The sequence below is a fragment of the Aythya fuligula genome, chromosome 3, assembly GCF_009819795.1.
Source record: "Aythya fuligula isolate bAytFul2 chromosome 3, bAytFul2.pri, whole genome shotgun sequence".
Classification (NCBI taxonomy): domain Eukaryota; kingdom Metazoa; phylum Chordata; class Aves; order Anseriformes; family Anatidae; genus Aythya; species Aythya fuligula.
The window spans coordinates 78405881-78428828 of record NC_045561.1 but is presented as its reverse complement, the minus strand read 5'-3'; the positions used below and the strand labels follow the sequence as shown (position 1 = coordinate 78428828).

The 22948-nt window shown below is 44.5% G+C and overlaps 1 protein-coding gene and 1 non-coding gene across 7 annotated transcripts in view; one reads left to right on the top strand and one right to left on the bottom strand.

Moving 5' to 3' along the window:
- The window catches only part of NCOA7 (nuclear receptor coactivator 7), an 86797-nt gene extending 67845 nt beyond the window's left edge, over positions 1 to 18952 (bottom strand). For 2 of the 6 annotated variants that reach the window (XM_032183751.1, XM_032183750.1), the window contains exon 1: positions 18765 to 18951. The gene's annotated coding sequence lies outside the window, so the exon portion shown is untranslated. Of the gene's footprint in view, positions 1 to 7407; positions 7432 to 14612; positions 14703 to 18483; positions 18574 to 18764 lie in introns of those variants that run through there. The other 4 variants (XM_032183746.1, XM_032183748.1, XM_032183747.1 and 1 more) reach the window with 4 other exon arrangements.
- Positions 18953 to 20999: 2047 nt separating this feature from the next.
- On the top strand, positions 21000 to 21071 carry TRNAE-CUC. Its single transcript has one exon. It is a non-coding gene; the product is annotated as a tRNA-Glu (tRNA).
- Positions 21072 to 22948: the final 1877 nt, after the last annotated feature.

Genomic DNA, 22948 nt, shown 5'->3' with positions numbered 1-22948 from the left:
AATCAATTACTAGGAATTCTCACAATAAAATAATTTAACATCAGTCCCACTCCGTTGACTTAAAACTTATTTAGCTTACCTTCTTAAAAGAAACTAAGGAATTATTCTAGGAAGGTCTATTTAAAGTTGAAAATTATACTTTGGAAATGTTTTCTTTCAGTACCAGGAAAAGCAAAACGATTTGTACAGCCTTCATGACCTCTGAGTTTATTTTTGTTCTTTGTAACCTTTCATGTACTAGTTAGCTTTAAGGAAAAAAAAAAAAAATGAAAGCGAGGAGGACCACAGAGTAGCATGCAGTGATTGCTACTAAAAGCAGTGTTTTTGAAATGCCCTTTTCAATTTTTAGTTAAGTAGGAGTACAAAAGCAGCACTTACTTTGTAGGTTTTCAGTGGTATTTTAAAGTTAATCAGAAAAAGCAAACCAATTCCACGCTTCACCCCTACCTGTCCTTCATAATCTCCCAATTAAAAAAAAAAAAACACAAAACACAACACGGGTATTCTTTATTGATATTAACTGCTTAAAATGTTATTATGGATACATGATTAAAATGAATCTTGGCTTCCTAGTAGCTGTTCTGTGTTAGAGATGAAGATGGAATTGGGCAGACTATTAAACATGTATATATTTGGGGAATGTTTCTACGCTGGGAGACAGCCATGTTACTCATAGATCGTGAGTACAGTCCAAGCCCAAATGATGACAAAGCTGATTTTATGGAAATTTCAGACTCCCTTTAACCCTCTCTACACCGAAGCAGAAATAGATGGTGACTACTTTATTTTATGTGTCTACAGCAATACTAGTTCTTTTACTAGATAACTTCAAAAGGAAAGATATTCCTGAAGCACAATGTATTTATGTAAGCATCCTGTTAGAAATCTACTGCTCTCCAAATTCAGCAGAGTCAGGTAACATCTCACCTAACAATTACAGGAAGAAAAGAACAAAACACTTAAAAATACACTATGTTTTGCCATTAGTTCTAGTGCTTTGGACTTTCTCATTTAAATTAGCGTATTTTTGGATCCTTGCTCCTTTGCCTGTTTAGGCATGCTGCTAGGGCTCTGCTGAGGATGCCGCTTACTCTGCTCAGGGGTTAAGAGCCCAGAACTCCTGTTTGCTGGCTCTGAAGCAGCAATCGCCAGTCCTGCAATTGTGAGCATTATTTTCCAAAACCATGCACATGAACCACAGCACATTCCGCAGCACCAGCAACGCAGGAGCCAATGAAGTATCTGATTAATTTGAGAACATTCAATGGACCTGATAGCACATTGTTGGCCATCTGTGTCGACTGCAAGTCCTGGAAAGATGCACAGAGGAAAAAAAGGAAAGCATAAAACTATTAGAGAGTGCCCAAAGGAGGGCTATGAAGATGGTGAAGGCTCTAGAGAGCAAGATGTACGAGGAGCAGCTGAGGTCCCTTGGTTTGTTCAGCCCAGAGCAGAGCAGGCTGAGGGGAGGCCTCATGGCAGCCTGCAGCTCCCTCACGAGGGGAGCAGAGGGGCAGGCACTGAGCTCTGCTCTCTGGGGACAGCGACAGGACCTGAGGGAATGGCATGGAGCTGGGACAGGGGAGGGTCAGGATGGGGGTTAGGGAAAGGGTCTGCACCCAGAGGGGGGTTAGGCACTGGGACAGGCTCCCCAGGGCAGCAGTCACAGCACCAAGCCCACTGGAGTTCACAGGTGTTTGGACAACACTCAGACACATGGTCTGATTTTTGGGTGGTCCTGTGTGCAGCCAGGAGTTGGACTCAATGATCCTCGTGGTCCCTTCCAACTCAGGATATTCTGTACTGTAAGATCATGCAAGTCTCTTTCTGTCTCTCTCTCTGACCCTGCTGTGCCAGTGTCTCTCAACCTTTTACCAGGTGACAAAATGCAGCAGTTCCCTATTCTGCAAATGGAGAACTGAGATACAAGAAGTACCCTCTACACACTCACACGAGCCCAGAAGAGCAATGTGCACAAGTATCCTCCCAGCACCTTTAATCCGAGCAGCCCCGGTAACAAACAGCAACGAGCACAAAGGAGAAGACCAACCTGACAAGGAACCAGCTATTATTGTCACCATAAAAATTGAACTGACAAACTACAGAAACCCATAGCACAGTCTCATCTTTATTTGGCTCTGTGGCAACTACAGCTCAGGTCCACAGGAGGAAGTAAAAAGCCCAAGTTCCTCTGTGGATCTAGGTTCAAATGGTTCTCCTAACTCCTTCAGGTAGAATTGAACCGAACTTACAAAAACCAAATCAAAGGCAGGTAGTGTCCTGTACCTTAGCAGGGGCTCCACACGGCAAGAGTGATGGCAGCAATCACACCGTGAAAAGATGACAGAGGCGGCGAGAGGCCTAAGCACAGGTTTTCCATCACCAGAAAAGCAGAGCTGATATGGCAGAAAGCTCCCGTCAGGCTGAGGACATAGCAAGGACAGCCCGCTGTGCAGAGGAGCAGCACGTGTCCCACGGGCACGCACTGCAGCCCACACCTGCTCTCTGCTGCTGTGTCCCTCACAGAACCTGCTTCTTATTTCTGCTTTCTTGCTTTACCTCTGACCCTGAGACTACAGGCAAACAGCACGCAGCCACTCAGGCAACTTCACGTTTCCTTACTGTGGTCTGCTGCCACACAAACATCCCAGCGCTGCCTCCCGTCAGTCTGGGGCACGAACCATCACTGACGACTCTGCCCAGCCCCACAGCACAGCATCTTCTTATCACTTCTGGGTAGGGGTGGCCCTTCTGGCCCCTAAAAGAGTGCACCATGAGAGGTGATGAGGATTACACCAACAGGTCAGTTTTAAAACCAAAAAAAGGAAAGATATATATGAAGTACTTTAAGTGCAATATTAAAAACTTCCATCAAGCTGACAGAGTAAAATATTGTACAACAAACCACAGGTAGAGGGAAGTATTTTAGTGTTAGCTTTCAAACTGAATGCCTGGGGTTGCTGTCTGCACCTCTGGTCAGCCCAAAGCAGTTACCAGGGCACTCTGCAGATGCATGCTAACACAGCTACAGCATAGGGTCACACACAACCCACTGGAGTATATGGCAGTGGAAACAGGGTATCACAGGACAGGCGACATCCCCATTTGCTACCAGGACACATATAATGCACACGATTAAGATTCACCAGCCAAAGCACTAACATCAGCTCAATCTAATAATTCAATATCAACTAGTATCAACATTAATTCCAGCATACATCGCATTTTCATACGCAGGAAGGGGAAAGCACATTAGCACCTTAGAAGACGTGCTAAACTTTGCAGTATTTCATTAACGTCTCACTGATTGAACTAACCAGGTTGAGTTTTAAGGCTTTTATATTCTGCTAAGGCATTTCACTTGGTGTTATCATAAAGATAAAGGCTTCAGAATAAACACTACCACATCTTAAGATGAAAGAATAACAGAAATGCACAGCCAACAAAGATGAAAGTAGCCACAGTTTTTTTAGTCTTTGCTTCAGGCAGAATGACTTTGCTAAAATGAGACTGGAAGTTTTCAGGAAAGTGCTAGCACACACCAGCAAAACACAGCAGAGACTAGTTACGTTAATTAAGATTCAGCAGAGCAAACAAAAAAAAAAGGAAGTTAATTTTAAAACTTTTTTAAAACAAAAAAAAAAGGAAGTTAATTTTAAAACTTAAAATAAATACAAGTTTTACTACAATTACCATATAAAATATAAAGTTACTTCTAAAACATTAATAAACTCTATCCTCATAAAGTACCACCAGTCCATTATATTTAATTGAAGGGTACCAAACTAAACTAGGAGAGCTTCCTCGCTTCAGTGAAGTTAGGGCTGATCACACAACTCCTGCTAAGGAGTAAAAGCCTTATTTATGTATGCAACTCCACTGACCTTTAAAAGTGTTCAGCCTGTCATGTTCCTTGGAACAAGGCTGCACTCTCAGAAGCCCCAAATGCAAGAATTAAAAGACTGAAAATGAATTCGTATGCAGAAACAATTTCTATAGTCCCTGTTCAGGTTGAACACAGACCGGTATCATGATTTCTCCAAATGGAGAGCCCGACAGTGATTTGATGTGGTTGTTGTACCCCATAGACCCACAACAGCACATTCAGAAGCCCAGGACAGTAAAGATGAGATTTGGAGATGAGATACACAAAACAAAAACACACCTGCTCATAAGGAACTGGCTGCAGTGGCTTAGGAGGTGGTTATCCCCACGGCAGAGGAGTAACAAGCTAATAAGCTGACCATTTTCATTCCGTACTAATGCAATAGAAGCAGGCTATGCTTAGATCACCTTCAACTTGCCAACTGGGTCTTCAAGAGCCCGTCCAAACAAAGAGTTCAAATAAAATAAACTCAACAGGTCAATACAATAGACACGTCTGATGCAGAAGCAGAACGATAACAAAGACTTGATTCAGTTCCAATGGACTTTCCAGCTGAATCATTCCTAGCCTACTTGGGAGGAGAATTTTACCACTAACTCAGGCTATCACATTTCACACAGAATAAGGGAAGCAAAGGAGTTGCCAGAAAGCCCAGCCCATGAGTGAGAGCTGTCGAGAGAAAATCATCCAGATGTTATCTTCCCTGACTGGCAGCTGAACATCACCAGATGCATTTTCTGTAAGGACCAACGCATTCTACTACACACTTTAGCTGTGAAATGAAACAAAACACAATGTAAGCCAGTGACAAGCAGACTGCTATGCCACACTGAACGTAAAAGTGCAGCACTGTTTGAAATAGAGCCACTTCTTTCATTTTTAAATCACCAATAAAGTTCCTACAGAATTTATTGCCCACTGGAGTTTTAAAAGAATTAACCCCTTCCTTTTCTTGTATCCCCTGTATTAACTCACCCCTGTTCAAGTAAACATCAAGGCCAAGCCCTCTGAACCCAGCCACCTTTCACGCTCACATTGTACAGGCACACACGGTACACTGAGACAACACGGCAAGTCCTGCATACTTTATGTAGTGTTGACAGAAAACACTGGTGTCTTCCCACCAAATACTGTAACAAAAGATAAAAGGCAGCAGGAAAAACATTAGCATTTGGATAAGGAGAATTAACTCCATAGCCACTAAAGCACAGACAACCTCATACACGTGAAGAATAGAAGCACCCAAGAATTTGCAGGGTACTGGTTCCAGTTATTTGTAAGAGTCCAGTAATTTTTAGAAACCTTATGAAATAAACTAAGCCTCTCAACATTCTTTGTCAAAAACATTGCTTTCAGTTCACAGGCAAGAGGCTGAGATCCAGAAGGATGTTGTGGTCATTCTGCAAAGTTATTACAAAACCACAGCTCTTTTAACTGCAAACAAAATTTCTTGTCCATTGTGCCTTTCTTTCCCAGGATGCCTTTTGAATGAAATGAAGCCTGTGCTTACACCACGTACTGAGGTATTTCTACCACTGTTTATACGGCATTTCTGAGTCAGATCCTAGATGCCTGATGTATGGCAACAGTTCCACCACTTCTGAACAATAGGAGGATGCGGTATACCCTATCCAGAGATGAGAAGACAGATGTACTTGTTTCTTACCTTTCCCTAGAGCATGCAGGGCACATACACAAAGGGCTTGTAGGTATGTACACAGCAGCATACAACTAAAAAACTAAGTGCTTCTAGTTTTATAAAAAACAAAAATTCATGAACACTATAGACACATCACCCCACATTCAGAAAACTCCCTTGGGATTACTTTGCTATTTGACAGTTGACACCAGCAGGTTCCTTGCTTGTAACAACTGCTAGATTTATGACCTGTTTATAAACATTTAAAGGAAAGCCTGCACAGGTATGTTTTGACAAGGTTTTGACACACGCGTACACAAATCAATGCCACTCCCAGAGCAGATGACTTACAGGTTCTCTGCTCTTTTTTTTTTAAACAAACAAACAAACAAACAGATGTGACCAAGTCCTCCCTCAATGCTCTGCACTGAACCAAGCAAAGGGACAGAAGGAGCCCCTAAGCAGCGCAGTGTTACAAGCCAGCATGAGGTTGCAAAGGGGCTTTGAACAATCTAATCTAGCTTGGCAGGGAGGTTGAACTAGATAATCTTTAAGGTCCCTTCTAACCCAACCCATTCTGTGATTCTCTGAAAATCATCCAGCTGTCTGGTGCCACCTCTGAGCCAGCTGAGCCATCAGAACAGTCCCATATGCAGGATGCTGTTAAGGGACACTGGATCACAGCATCACATACCCTAGGTCTGGCCACAGCTCACAGCTGCTCCTGTAGCACTCAAGTGGGATTTGCATTGGCAAAAAATGCAGAGTTCCTGACACAGCAGCACCACTGCTGAGAAGTACAGCAAATGTCCTTTACCAATTGAGTGGGCCTCGGCCAGCAAAAGTGCCGAGCCAAAGAAATTGGGCTTTCTGAAGCCATTAAAACACACCCTGCAGCAAGCAGTTCCCGCGACTTGAAGTACTGCTGCCCTTCGCCTTTCTCCCTTTCACCTACTGCAACTCTTTATCACTCTTACTCCAGAAGTTACCAGACCAATTACCTGTGTGTAACAGTCATCAGAAGAGACTGTATCTGCAGCTCAGTTATCTCCTGCCATACCAGCTCACACCTATTTCCACGGGCTGACCTACGGAAAGCAGAACCAGGCTTTGCACCACACAGATAAACTGCACGCATGGACGTGTTTTTTTTCTGCCAACTCTGCCATAAAAGACAGAACTGCAGCAGAAAGCTGGGACAGATGTCTGTAGATGTAACTCTGGTGCAGTCACCCAGCATGGTGAACGTACTGTTTGACACCTGGGAAGAGGAGTGCTGCTGATGAAGCCTACAGCCAGCAAGCTCAAGGTGAGAGGCACAGCCTACAAGAGATAAACACATACTCACAGTTTCACAAATTTACTCTCTTCTCAGTTCCTGCCCCACCAACCCAATAAAGGATTATACCGAAGATAAATCAAGTAGAGGTAGGTTTGAAAGTGACCAATGTTCTTACTTTGAAGAGTCACATCAAGAAAAACAAAGATGCAGCTCAATACTTGGCACAAATGCACGTACTGTAAATTCCCTTCTAATTACTTCAGGTCCCAAAACGCTTAAGCATAACATTAGGTTTCTGTTTACAAATAGCCCTGCTGTATTCAGTGAGACTTGGTTAGCATGTTCTCGGTGCTCTACAGAACAAGGCCAAGAAACAAGAAAGTATAAAAATATGCAGAAATCCATCAGGTTAATGGGAAGTATTGCAATCAGCCAGGTACATTTCCCACAAAATTAATAATTGTGCTGTGAAAATTACTATAAACTTTTATTTAGAAAGTCCCTGTTATTTTCAAGTTTTCAGGAAAAAAAATATCAAATTTTAACAGCCTAGTGACACTACAATATTAAAGATCAGCATTTAAATATTCAAACACTTACAAAACAAGACAGAAGAGGTACTCAAAAGGGAAAGGCTCATTTCCAAGCTCCCCCTCAGCATCCCTTTTCCAGTCAAGCCTGCTCCAAGGACCTGTGCACATCCTAGGTCACGGCCGTTCCTCCCTCACCTACCTCCCAGCCAAGAAGCAGACGGGGCTGAGAGGAGGAGCTGGAGGGAAAAGGGAGTCTCAGCCTAGTGCAATGGAAATGTTTTCCGATCTGAAACACAGATAACAGAACCAAAAAGCCAGGTCTCCATAGCAACCCCAACTCTGTCACACCGCATACGCTGTATATTAAGTAACATACTGAAGGATTTAATTGTGACAGAAAATCCTGTGTGTTTGTAACACACAAGATTAAGGCTGAAAACCTTGATTGGTTATTTCTGAGCTGCTCAGCCCCCAACATTTACTGCACTATAGGGCTGTGAGCGCGGCCAAGCATGCCGGCACGCAGGCCGCGGCCCAGGGCGCATTCCTGTCACAGCGCTCCCACAGCCCCTCACACCCCTACTGCCACACGGTTAAACGCAGCACTGTTTCTAATTATTTCCTTATTTCTTGCTGAATTCCTTCAGGTATTGCATAACAAAGAATGATTTAGTTCTCTGGCTCTTCTGAAATATCCTCAAAACCTTTATCATCTTTCTGTTTTCCCTTCCTCCAGCTCCTACACAACACTGCAGAGACTTAGCTTCTGGCCTTGTACTGAGAGCCAGCTTGCACTAACATACAAGACAAAAATTTCTATATGAAACCAAATTCACCTTGGTATTTAACAACACGCTCACATTTACCCACCTAATTAATTAGACAGCCTCTCTGATTAGCTACTTGCTTCTTCACTTGTTTACAGCGACATCGAAGTAATTGCTTGGCCTAGCTCAAGTAGAAGTCAGCCAGAACAGGTAACATTTTTTTTCTCCGTGTTAAAGACATTTATTTTTTTTTTTTGAGGATCTATAATCCATCCAGTTTTGGTGTCAAAAACATAAGATTTGGCAAACCGCAATTCAGACGTTTTCACGGGCCCTCTGGAAATCTGTCCAAACTGGATAGAAACATAAACCTTTTTAAAAAAAAAAAAAAAAACGGAAAATGCAGCTTACACCTACCCCATCTGGGTATGTGAGTAATCTGTAGCTGAAAAGCACTGACACATTACCCGTAGGAAGCCCATTATCCCAGAGCTAGATGCGTGTTCTTATCAATAACCACTACAAGACTTGGGATTAAAACGTACACTCCAAGCCTAGAGAGCACTGCTGGGTTAACCTAATGAGCAGGCGGTACGTGCCACGAGCTTTCCACAGGTCAACACAGCTTTTCTGAGCTATCTGCTTGCTGAATTCAGTGAAGCAGAAAGATAAAAAGTGAAGAGAAACAGGAAGAAAGATACATTTCAGGGCCAGATAAAGTAAATTTCAATTTATAACACAGTATGCTGTCATCCTAAAGCCTTCCAGTGAGACGATAATCATCTGCAGCTCTTTCATCACCGAATGCTAAACAAACAGCATGTGGGATGAAGAAAAAAAAACAAAACTTAAACATCAGTTATAAAAGTTTCACATGGTACAGTGTTCTAAGTGCAATAAAATGTTTACTGCAAAGCAGTTAAGGGTTGAATACTGTGCTCAGCACTGAAGGTAAAGTCCAGATTTCAATGACATCCATGGAAATTTGGGTGGATAGAGACAGAAAGATTCTCACAGGCAGAAGAGACACTTTTCAAGGCCAATTACCTTTTACGAAGGGATGACAAACATTTTGCCTATGAAACATATTTTCTAAATTGAAACCCTCACAGAAGGAAAATGAAAAATAGCATCCAGAAATCCTATCCTGGTCCACATAACAAAACAACCACATTACAGTTAACAAGCACAGAGAAAAACCCTCTTCATCAGAAGCACCCTGAATCACATTTATTGCTATAGGTGGCCTCTTCAGCTCTGACAGCCTGCAAACCTCGTTGGCTTTCTGATACCATTTACACAGATTGCCCACAGCACTTCTGAGCCTCGCTCCTGATGGAGCTGGGCTGGATTCTGCAAGAGCAGAGCACTCCTGCTCAACAGAGTCTGGGCATTTCCTTCCCAGAAGTGAGAACAAGGAACATAATGCACCTTTCTTTCTTTTCTCATAATCTGAAACGTGCTTCACAGACTATAAGGACTAGGACCAATGCTCCTGGGCAACATATTTTCTCCATAACTCACTATTCACTGCCTAAAAGCAGCTCACCAACATCCATCACTGCATCAGTCTGGTAGTTTCCTTGCTACCCATACCCTTCGTAGAAGTATCTGGATTTCTTGTATTTATTATCCCAGTAGATTTCCAGGAGAGAGCACCCACTGAGAGCATCTAAGTTGTAAAAGCTGATGTTATCTGCCAGGGACTGAGAGCTACCACAACTGTACTCAGGAAAGGACGCTACCAGTTGACAAAACACTGAAACTTGCCACTTGACACAGTGTCATCTGAGTGGGAAACTCACAAGTAAACTAATCTCTGGCTCCTTAATCTCTTTTCATGACAATGTGCTACTTGTACCAAGAGAAACCACGCGATACACTGCGATTTTCAAAACAAATAACCCACTTTTAAATGTATCCACTGACTGATCAGTTCGCAGCAGGGCTCCATTTGAAGGAACACAGAATGCTTGTGTTTAAGGAAACAAATATGCCCCAGCAAACAACCACATGGCATTAGCTCCACATGAGAGATTTCATTTTCAGTCCTGTGTGACTGCAGCAGGACACAAACACAGATGACACCGCAGGCTCCTGCACAATGATATAATGATGGCAGCCCCCTCTCACCATTTATTCACCCCTAGCAATAAGAAGCTATGCCTACCCAACAGAGCTCAGCATCATATCCTTAAAAAAAAAATAATGGTAAATCAAACAGAATTTCCTCAGCTGATCCCTAAGCACAAGGGCTGGAGAACAGAGAAAGCCACCCTTGTAGTTCCTTTGCAACTCACAGCTCATCTCTTAGCCTCTCAGATGACTGCTCGGGCTGCGTGCTACTTGACCCCTGGTACTTGGCCAGCACGGGGGCCTCCCGTGCCCGTCAGCTGTCATACAGCTGTTAAACATTCGACCCGTATCTGCACAAGTGACTGGCTTACTGCAGGCAAAGTCAATCTTTCACCACGCACCTGGATGTGTTTCAGCACACAGGACACGCTGCCCCATAACAAAGTAGAAGTCCAAGATTTGTCCACTTGGTTTGCCACCCACTGTCACCAGGATGTCACCACTCGCACCACACGCCTACTGGACAACTCCTGCAGGCTGGAAGCCCTACGAGCTGGGACAGATGGGACTGGCTGGATTTTATGGCATGCGTTATCAGAGCTGCTACCTTTAGCCATCAGTCTTCAGCAGCTTCACCAAACCAAAAAAACAAAAGGCTTGGTAAGAAACCAGGATGGAAAAAAAGGGAGTATGGAAAGTCAAACATTGCTTGTAGATTACAAGAAAAGTTATAAATATTTATATATATTCTAAATAACATACAAACTATCCTGAGGAACTATCAAGAGAAACTCAAGCCATTTTCCAGCCTACCAAGCTTCACCGTGTTTGGTGCAGCTACCAAAACCTGCATGCAGTATCACACTCAGCTTTACCAGAATAACTCTGAATTTATTTGGAATCGCTACAGCTACTGAAAAGCATTATAGAAATGCCACTTTTTAAGCTGATGGTAAAATAAAGCCCCTGCCATCAAATTGGGGCATTACTTGACCAAGAGACTCTCAATTACAATACACTAATACTACCTACTATGTTCTTTAACTTACATTTTGCACACTGACAGCTGACACAACATGCAAGCACTGCTGAGCTGCTGATACTGAATCATCCCATGTAACATCCCATACAAGCCACAATCCAGGCAGATCCCAACTAGTTTCTGAAATCACAGAATCACCTGAGCTGGCAGGAGGCCATCCACACCTCTTCCCCGCAAAAGTGATGGTTCACAAACATGCATATTTCTTTTCTATTTGTGGTGTTACAAAGAAAACAAAACAGAAAACCAGACAGATGGCATGTGGGACAGAAAACAGAAAAAAAAGGAGAGAAAAAACAACAGACAAGTGTAGCTGCAGAGAAGGAGCACTGTTAGAAAGGTTAAATTACTTGAAAAATGACTCAGGGAATAAATTACCTTTTCTTAAGACACATGTGAGTTCAAGGTAGTAGTTGCTGTCACTGTGAATTTCTGTAAAACAAAGCTGTGATTTCCTCTAACTGGTGCACTGGGACAGCTCCTTGTCTGCCCTAAGTCTTAGATTTTGGGGAAACTGCTCTCAGGTATCTACAGAAACACTGAAGGGAGATTCCCCAAATCAGTCACTAATAGGTGAAACTACTGTAAGAAAACTTGCTTTCTAGAAATGTATAATTCCTATTAATAAAAGGCTTTTAAAACCTGCTAAATAGAGAGGGAATCAAACAAACAATCTGAATTTGATCCTGTAAAGAGGAAGGTAAACACAAATCTTGCCTGTATAGAGATATATTCTGATGCTTTCTGTTCTTGTGAACTTGGTTGGTTCTCAGAAGGAACTACGTTTAGCTTATCAAACAGGAGGCCTGATGCTCAATCACAACATGTGCTACAGGAAACAGAACAACGGAAAGCTGGGAACAGCTTCATCCAGCTGACAAGGTCACAGGACTACACAAGACACAGAGTCTGAGGCATGCAACTGAAAGCTCAGCACATGTTTTAAAAGCAAGATAAGTGATGATCAGAAAGGTTCGTTAGGATTGTGATGTATACTGCATCCATTAAAAGCCCAAGTCCAAAAGTCCAAGCCAAAATTCTTCCTAGAAGATAAAAACTTGTCAAGAAATCTTAGCTTAAGTCGTGAGTGAGCATAAGCTCGTTGCTAGCTCACAATGTGGTACCGAGCTGAAACACTGGTACGAGCTCTGCAAGCTTGGTCAGAGACTGGGAGCAGCAGAGGTGTGAGAGCAGAGCACCGCTCAAGTAACTCACCCTTCCCAGCACCCTTCTACCAGCTTCTGTACTGCGGCCCATCACGAAGCCCTGGCACACCCTACAAAGCCTGCCTGCACACCGTCCTACAGTCAAGAACAGAAATTGCAGATTCATAACTAAGGGCCCCTGGACCGCCGCAGAGTGCTGCCAACTTCACAACAGAACAAACAGTTCCTCATCAGCATCTTTCGGCTGCAGCTCTGCTGCTTATACCTGCTTGGTACTTTGATCAAGAACAAAGAAGTATGGCTTTCCACCCACAATCAGAAGAGTTTGCAAAGACAAGGGGGAAAAATACCCCCATAGATGTGTTTAATGTATCAATCTGATACAATGTGTTTGTAGCGGGAATATAATCCCTCTGGTCTGCTGTGAACCTCGTCACTGCCTCATTGTTTCATGAATCAGGCTAGGGAGAAATGACTCGGGGATAAGTAAACAAGTCAGATTTCAAAGCATGAAAAATCTGAAAACTTGGTTCTCCTACCCTTATATTTTCTTCCTTGTCAATGGATCTCCTAAGTGAGTTCTCTCAGTGTTGACTTCACTCCTCAGCTGTAGAGTTGTTTCCTCTTTTAAGAAGAATAATACTAACCCACATGGAGTCCCTGAAGCAGCAGCAGGATTTGTGTGTTTTCCTCTTCCACGACAGAGCTGACCCCGAGGCTGAGCTCCCACACAGCAGGGAGCAAGAAACAAGGAGCTCAGAGGTCGGCTGGCACCCTTAGCGTTGTACCAGCAGGCAGATGCTCCATCAAAATAAGAGCTGAGCCGGTAAAGCCTTAGACGTGTTTGGGTTATTGACTGTGGGGAGGAAGAGATTTGCCCCTCTGTCACTCCTTGGACAGCCACAGCAGATTCACTCACTCTGCAGAGCCGAGGTAACACAACCGACTGCTGAACAGCCCCTCGATGTGAAGGGCACAAGCCAGGTGCGGGATAAGGAGTTTTACCACTTCTGTTGCTGGTGGTGGTTATATTCCAACTTTCCTGCGCTGCCTCCTAGAAAACACAGGGCAAACGAGACCCTTCATCTTCCACCTAAATCATAGCTGCCTTCTGTAAAAATCTCCAGCTGCCTGGAGCAGCAGTTCCTTGCATCAGATTGTGCTCCAGAGGATTACGCTAATTTCTGCCTTTGGCACGCTCACCCAGATTGGTGACTGCACAGAGCCCCTGCAGCTGCCATACCTATCTATAGGATGCTCACAGCTTTATTCGTAACCTTTTTAAAGAAGCGTTATTCTCCAAGACAAACTACTTTCCAAAGATTTCAACTTTATTTAAGCGAGCAGAGACACGTATTCCCTAATACTGTAAAACATTTGCAAGTCGTCCACTGAAGAGAAGCCAGGATCCTGAGCTAGGCAAATATTTACAGAAGCAATCCCCAGCCAACCTGAGTCTTCCTTTCTAAAATCCCAGATACACAGAGCAACAAAGCAGTGCTCCTATCCAACAGGACAAGGACCGGTCCAATCAATCCTGAGTCACTTCAGCTCCAAAGGGAATCATTTATCATTTCGGCAGTACATGTGGTAAATAAAAGCCAGGACGTGGCTGCGGATACAGTGAAAGCAGGAGAGAGCAGCCCACTGGGCAAAGGCAAGGCCTGAGCCTCCCAGGCCTGACTCTACAACTTGGATAAATCAGGCTTTTCTGGAAGCGTGCCTTTTTATAGCATAACATGCAACAACAACAGTACTGAATTTAACTGAAGTACAGAATTTCCTTCAAACTCAAGATTTTGCTTCACTTAAAATAAATAAGTAAATAACTAAGGAAAGCCATTAGGAAGCATTTTGCGTCTGCAGGCAGTCCCACCAGCTTCAGTGCAGCTCTCCACAGGACCCAAGCCACTTAGGGGCTCAGATCCTCACAGCCGCTAGTTTATATTTACGGCCATCGCCCGGGTAAAAGGATGAAAGGGAGCACAGCCTACACCCCACGAGACACGCATAATTTTAGCCACGACTTAGGCTTACAGACAGCTACTCCCGATAAAGTCGCTTTCATTCGGAAGCCGTAGGGGCGCGTGCGTTTCCTTGGCTTTCCCTATTGCCTTCCCCACCGGTTTCTCAGACCCTGCGGGCGCACGCACGCAGCCTCGCACCCACGCACCCCAAAAACCAGCACCTGCACGGCGCGGCACCCACCCCGCGTAAATACCTGCTGACACAACGGGCTGCAGGGGCTCTCCCACAGGCGCTCCGAGCATCACCCGGCCGGGGCGGCAGCACCCCGCACCCCGCTCACCCGCACCATGCCCCGGCCCCCGCCGCCCCCCGCAGCCCCGCGGCCGGGCCGGGAGGGGACCGAGGGCGAGCGCGGAACCTTCCAGCAAGGCGCGCGGGGCTCGCAGCGCGGCTGGCGGCAGGGGCACGCCGCAGGCCCGGCTCCCTGCCCGGCCCGGCCCGGCCCGGCCCGGCCCTCCCCTCCCCTCCGCTCCGCTCCGCCCGGCCCGGCCCGGCCCTGCCCGCCCCGTGTCTCCTCCTCCGGCCGCCCCCAGCACCTGCAGGGCGGCGGCATGGCGGCGCGGCTCGGCCCGGCCCTTCCCTTCCCTTCCCTTCCCTCCGTCAGGAAGCAGCCTGAAGGGCTGGGAAGCCCAGGGAAGGGCCCTGAGTGTTACAGCACGGGTAAATCCCAAATTCTACCAGACAGGCAATCGTCAACATGTAAAGCAGCCCTGATGGTATACATGTGCGTACAGACAATAAAAAGGCATGCAACAATAAAACTGCAAGCGCTGGGCACGGGTCTGGAAAACGACTGCTGTGCTGTGCACCCATCTGAAAGATCACTGTCCTTATTAGTTATGCTGTTAATACTAGAACTTGTTGGATATATAAGAGAGGAATTTGTCACAGGCCTATTTTTAATCTAACTTGTTTAAAGACCCCTCTCAAAACCATGTGTGTTGATTCCAGGTGTGAATGCAACACTGATACAGAAACGCAGCCATCTCCCCCCACTACCACCACCCTACTCATAGCGTAGGCTTTCTACTGCTCAGTGTCAATGCTGGGTCAAAAACACTAACTTTGCTGCTGTATTTTCAGCTAAAATTGAAGTTTGTACCTGTTGTGTTTTTTCTTTTCCCTGAAACATTTTGCAAGACACAGATTTTCTTTAACACACAGTCTCTGCCTTAGAGGATATGTCTTCATAGCATACTGAACTTACTACATCTTATACCTGCGTTATTACCCAGGCAAAAGATGGCCAATCCCAAAGTTACATCAGCTAAGAACACTAAGTGCTCTCTAACACAACATAGGAGAATGGGCCTGTGCTCCCAGGTACCCCTCAGGTACTGTGTAGATAACAAAATTTGGGAGAAAAAAAAAAAAAGAGAGAAAAAGAGAAATAAAACTGCAGGCCTAAAATAGTACCACTTACCTGACTTCTTTTGCGTTTGCTGAATATAGCAATAGCAGATATGCAGCCCTAAGCATCAAAGTTGGGGAAAGCCTACTTAATCTCCTAGCTGAACTTAAATGACAATGACAGTGACTAACACCTTATTTTAGCTGCAGGAAAAGTTGTCTCTGTCCTGTCCATCGTCATTCAAAGCACATCACCTGTATTGTCTTGTGTAGGAGACTCTGAGAGTGATGCTAAGATTCCATACAGCAGACAAAGTAACTACACATTTCTTTTCAGTATTTACATTGCCCCAAGCATTTTAAATGTATATTTCAGCTACAGGTATTCGGAAGAAATCACTCAAGCTCCTGTCACAGCAGCAGAATGAGCATGCTGAGGCTGGAACAGAAGCATGTCACAAGTTCTGGTTACAGCACTGTGGGATATCGCCTGGGGTTCAAGGCAGAAAGTGTATGTCGTTGGAAGAAACTGCGTGACTGGATCTAACACACCATTTAATTTTACTGAGTCTGGAAGTAAGCGGTAGTGTCTGACTACCTGTTACAATGATGAACATGATACATAGATATAGGTAGAGATACAAATACACATCACCTTTGGAACAAAATTTAGTTTTGATCTCTGTACAGCACAGATGATAGAAGACAGTCTGAATGATTTGCTCTCTCCCATGGTAATATGTCCCTGTGGCAATTACTTTGAATAAAAATTATCTAATATTGCTTAATTCATGGTCTTTGTGACATTAAAGTTTAGAATATCCTTACCCCAAGAAAACCTTAAATTCGGGTTGCTCATTCATTTCAGGATCAGACAAATTTGTTTTATCGCTGATTGCGCTACTCTGAAGGCGATGAAAATGCAAGTTTGCTTTTTAATCACTTCCAAATTGAGAATTTTTACCCCAGGAAAAGCTTTCTTACACAAACTCACATGCATAATAACACGTGGAAGACAGAATAGACATGGGATATTTCAGTACAATATCTGAATGGATTTCGATCTCCCACTGAATACCCACAGCAGCATATATCAATAGAACTGCACACACTACAGAGAATAAAAACACCACAGATACTAACAGTAAGTTTGTGGCCTGCACTCAGATCAGCTTAGCCAGTATCAGAAAAAAGAAGCAATTGCTCATGCATGGTTCATGTCCTCTTTTTTTCAACATCTGCATCTGTTAGCTTTTGCTCATTTGTTTAAGGAAGATAACCTGCAGTAAAGAATTATGCCGACGAGCCTGAATACCATTAACAGCCCTGTTTTGAAAAGGTATAAAAATAAATGTAGACGGATGTTTTCTGTTCCCATTAATCCTGGTCTTTCCTGATAATTCTTATAATCTTTCACTACGAAATAGTCACAAAATTGGTGTCATACAGGAAAACTTTTATGCCTAATTGAGGTTCTGCTTGACACTACCATGCACTGGGGGCCGACTTCCGTAACAACAACTTGCTATATTTAGCTTGGTTTCAGTTGATGCAAAGAGGAATTTTGCAAGTCTCCCTAGCTAACCCTGTAGTTTTGAACCAGTTGCCTAGATTTAAAACAATTTAACAGACAGAGGTGTTGATTTTTTTTTTTTTTAATGACTTTCACAAAAGTGAAACAGAGAAAGACCAGAGCTTGAAAATCTGTGAGAAGTTCTCCCCAAGTAACTGATACTGTTCACCAGTTTCTACTGTCTAGTAGAGCAAACCAGCAGATGATTCCAAAATGTTCCCCAGAAGAGACTGAGAAAGAAAAATGATTTGTTCACATACACGAAGAGATAATAAAAGTCTTATTTGTTTCAGCTAAGGTAATTTGTTGAGCTCAGTGAGAACACTTGATGAAGCACCCCACTGCCATACCTGATCCCAGACCCCAGGATCACATACATTATAACACAGGCTACGAGGAAAAGCTGACACAGATCTCCCTGGATCAAGAACGGTGTCAGGGGAAGAATGGAACGTGAAGGGAGGCAGAAGGAGAACTTGAAAAAATATTTAGAAAAATATTGTTGGTGAGTTACTTCTCTATTTTTCTTCAGTCTTTAAAATGTTTTCTGTAAATAGTAAATAACTAGTCCACACAGTATTAAGACATGACACTGCAAATTCTCACATACTGCCCCCTACCTCTGTTGAAATTAAACTGCAAGAAGATAGAGCAAGTCACCTTAGAGCTTCTAAAATGATCTTGGAGCTAGGAGTATCAGAATTGATGTAAAATTTGTAAAACTTCTTTCAATATTCTCCTTAGATTCATTCCATAAAAAAATATTATGATGAAAATAGCTATAAGAAACCCAAACTACAATGGCATTTTTTTCCCCCAGAATATGTTTATGATCTATCAGTTAGGTAACCATTCTGAACATACATAGAATTAAGCATAAAATAGCAAAAGACAGTACAGCATTTTTCCTTCACTCTCCTCTCCATCTCCCTAAAACTGCACATTTGAAGCCAGGATAACTTAAAGAAGAAAAACTGATGCCAAGACTTTCCAGATCAAATATACAGCTGGGGAAAGAGAGGAGTGATAAACACACACATTACACATAATTATAAATAATGTTTACAGTGCCTGTGCACATCAAGGATTTTCCCTGTTACTGAAGTGGGTACCCCAGGTACTAAAGACAATTTGTACTTACCATTGTATAGCAGAAGCATATGCAAATAAAAGACTTTTGGTAAATTAACACATTACTTTGATGTCATTCTTACTCATTTTTTACCTAGTAAGCCTGCTGTCATGCATCAATTAACAAGGCAAATTAGAGCAATAACAATGCGTAATATATTCATATGGAACAGACAAATTAATCGCATGCTGCTTTACCGCTTGCAGGTACAGTAAGGGCTCTGATTTTTCATCTTTAAATACCCAACTCTGAAGGCTGGGGTACGGCGCCTCTGCCACAGTGCTACTCACTTCGCATTACAGACACACAGCCATCCCGTCGTGTTAGGTGACGAGGAGCATCGGTCTCTGACATCCCTCCCCTGGGGCTCTCAGGACGATCATTCTTCTCCAGCTGGCATCACAGGGACGCAGGCACAGGCAGCGGCTGCTGCTGCGCGGGCAGGAGGCTGAATCGCTGACAGCTTCACCGATGGGTTTCTCTATCGCATGTAGGGAGCCAGAGGAGAGGCACAATCTTTTGTCAGTGCACATGACTTGTACGGAAAAGAAAGCTTTTTCTAAAAATAACCACGTACCCTGTGACTCTCCGTGTTATTTTCCTGATGGTCATGGGGTCTGTCCCCTCACCACTACAGCCTGGGTTCACACCCTGGAAAAGACTTCTTATTTCGGTGAAGCTTCTCTTGTACGTACATTCGAGTTTTCAGTAATGTTACAGCTGCAATCAAGGATTCTTTCACTGGTAAATATAAATTTCATCATGTTATTGCACATTCATGTGGACCTACCCTAGTTTTAAAGTGTCTGCCCTGAGTGCTGTTAGTGTCATAGCCACTCTGTAGCTCTGAATCCCATACCCCTCCAAAAGCCTCTTTTGGGGTGAAGGTAAGTGCTCGGGGTGGAGGAGGCTGTGCTGCTAACAGACACCATGGAGCTGGTTAAGCACACAGATGCATTCAAACCAGCTTGGTTCCTGTGGTTCAGAACTACCTTAATATTTAGTTGGTGTTCCTGGCAGGCTCTGGGATCAAAATACTCACTGTGTTTACAATGGCACATTTACCCTTGGCTCACACTGGCGTGAAACCAGGTCCCACATGGTCTTTCTCTTCAACAAGGGGCACTGGTGACCTGCTGGGACCAGGGACTTTATCACCTTGCCACGTCTCTGTCTTTGTATATATTTCAGGCCACAGTGGCACCTCGGTCTCTGCCTCCAGCACTCCTCAGCATTGTCCCCTCAAGGATGAAAATGCCTTGGTCTTACCAAAGAAGCTGCTATCAACATATGCACGTGAACTGCAGTTCTTGCAGTGTGTAAGCTAACTGACTCTGTCCAACGGGGCCTAATCCTACCGTTACAGTTTTATAAGTTACTTACAACATTGCATACTAAAATCAATCAGTTTGGACAAAAGCAAGCTCCATCTCAATCCAAATGCACACTGTGTTCAAGCCTGCTAACTGAGAGAGGTTTGGTTTGGGCTGAAACGAACCATCGACTCTGCTGGGACTTGGTAAGGCAGAAATCAAACACCCCAAGCCCCTGAGCACACCCCAAGGACGCGGGAGTCCTCCACGTTTGCTTTCTGACTCTGAGGCTGTTAGAGATAAGCTAAGGCATATTTGCAGAATCCACAAGCGTAAAGTCTGAAGCTTATCTCTCTTAATGTGGGAAAGGTTTCTAGTATAACGAATTTCAGAGGCAGAGGGTTTGAGAACTAGCAATTTGCTCGTACAGAGCAAACCCTCTCGTATTATGGACACGGTTTGCGTAGAGGAAACTACTTTGTTATTATAGCTTACAGCTCTGCGTTGCTTATGAAATCACCACTTCTGAGGGAGAAGCAGATGCAGTCTGCATCTATGGCCGAGTTTTCACTCATCTCGTGGAAATATTAACAAAACCAGAGGAGTCACCCGTTCTTATCTATCACATCGGGGTGTCCTGAAATAGCACAGAGGACAGCACATCTCCTTTCTCCCCCACCTCGGGTCCAGATCTGAGGCCCAGGGCACTCTGCTGATGATGCCTTCCCTCGTCTTTTTGGGAGGGGCACGAGTAGGCAACACGAAGTAAGGAAACACGAACAGTGATACACTTTGTACAAGGTATGCTGAAGCCTTTTTATTTTTATTGTTAAACATATTTTTAACAAATACTCTTGTAACGTGTTCCCCTAGACAGAGGAGGAAGAAGAGAAGGAAGAAGAGGAGAAGGAAGAGGAGGAGGAGGAGGAGGCCCTGCCCACCGCTCCCTCCTCCCTCAAACGCTGCCGGGGGGGGGGGGGGGGAACGGGACCCCCCACAGCGCCCTGGGGCCGCCGCCATCCCGCCCCGCCCCGCCGAGCGCCCTCCCCGCACCCCCTCCCGCGGGGTGCAGTGGAACGTCCCTGCCTTGTGCACAGCGGCCGCCGGGCCTTGGTACGGTCCAGAAGGGGGGGAACAGGGGAGATCTTAGTAAGGCAGGCGTAGTCTTGTGAGTAAGGTCTTAGTAAACAAGTAGAAACCGGCTTGCAGAGCTCCCTGGTGGTCTAGTGGTTAGGATTCGGCGCTCTCACCGCCGCGGCCCGGGTTCGATTCCCGGTCAGGGAAGAGACATTTTTCAATGTCATGTTATTAATTCTTAAAGTTCTCCATATACCTTTATTTTTGCTTTCACAGTTCAAGGAACATCTAGTCCTGCCTTCACAAAAAAGTCTCTGCGATACTATACGATATTCCCACATGCAGAGTTTCTAGTACCCAATGGGCAGTGCTGTCGGCCAGCACGTACAAATACAGTATTTTCCTTTATTTTTGCCTGCTCTGGCACCTAAGGGTGCTCCCGCACCCACTCAGGTGAGTGGTCACTTGGTGCCATCATGGGCTGTGGCAACTGAAACATGGGGCGCTGACCCCATGGCTATCCCCGTCGTGCACAGGCCTTGTGTTTTGGAGGAGCTTTGTCCCCTGCTCCTCTGCTGGCCATGCCTCTCCCTGCTGCCTCATGCCTGAAGAACAGGCATGCAGGGTAAAAAAGGGGCAGGACATCTTCGGTTGTGTTGGGGCAGTGCCTGTCGCAGGTAAGATATTAAATGTTATCTTGGGCTGCAGAGCAGAGGCTAGCACGCCTGGCAGGATCCTCCCCACTGCCAGGAGCATGCCTCAGGCCTCGCATCACCCAGGTAACTCCTCTGTGTTGGCAGCCCATGCTGTATGCTGCAGGACTTTGCTCTGATGTGAAGGCACTCCTGGAAATAATGGCTTTGGCTGCCTTTGCCCAGGTGTCCTGGAGGAGTGCTGCAGGCTGGGCCACCCTCCAGTCTGGATGGTAGCACCTCATGAGAAACCTTGAGCTCTTCCACTCTATTTTTAACAACAGAGGAGCTCCAAGGAGGTGCAATGTTATGGGCTCTCCTTTGCTTTAAGGAAGAAAGCAAACAGTCAAAAGGGCTATCCTCACCCTCTTGATATTAAGAAAAGCTGTCTAATAATAGTGTGGGTGATGGAGCACTGTTTGTGGGTGATGGAACACTGGCATGGGTTGCCCAGAGAGGCTGTGGAGCCACCCTCCTTGGAGATCAAGCTGCCTGGACATGGTCCTGGGCACCCTGCTCTGGGTGCCCCTTCTTGGCAGGGGATTGGACAAGACGGCCTCCAGAGGGCCCTTCCAACCTCAGCCATTCATCAACACATTCATCAATAGTTAAGCACTGGGACTGAAGGATATAAACTAAGGAATTATATCATCCCCATGACTGGAGGCTGTTAAGAGCATGCTCTGTGAGCATCAAGGGTCTTTCACAGGCTCAGTGGGTCTCCTGAGGCCTCAGTTTTATTATTTCATCTTGGACTTTCCTCAATAAATAACAGTTTACTTGAATTGCTCTGAGATATCCATGTGGGAGCTCTTAGTCTTCTTCCTCTTTGGTCTCAGTGAAATGTGTTACCAAGTTGGTGGAAGAAGTTGCTGTTTTCTGTTTCAGAAAATTATAGGCCACTTTAGAAGCAGGTAAAGTGAATTTCAGGTAATGACTATCTTCCAGAAAAGGTATAGGCATGGTTTTACAGAGTAATTACAAAAAAATCATTCATTTGCTTTTACCTCAGTTTTTGTAGTGGTATGTTTGAATGCTCTTAGCAGCGTGAGCCCTGCTTTAAAGTAATTTGAGAAAGGTTAATCATATGCAAGATTTTAGACACTTGGAAAAAATCACCAAAATAGCTCTTGCAGACAAAGAAAGAGTACAGTTTCCAGTGTTTTACTATAAATGGAAACATAACTTTTCCAAAGCCTTTTCAGTCCAGTGCCAGACCTGAAACTTGCCACTGAACGTCAGAGGATGAACATCCACCTTGCAACAAGTGGAAACCAGTCCTCTTTCTGGTTTCCTAATGCTTTGGGTTTGAATTGAAAAGACTCCAAGATAAGTGTTCATCCCCATCACGGGCCAAACTGTTGTGGTGGTAAAATCATAAATTTTTAAGAT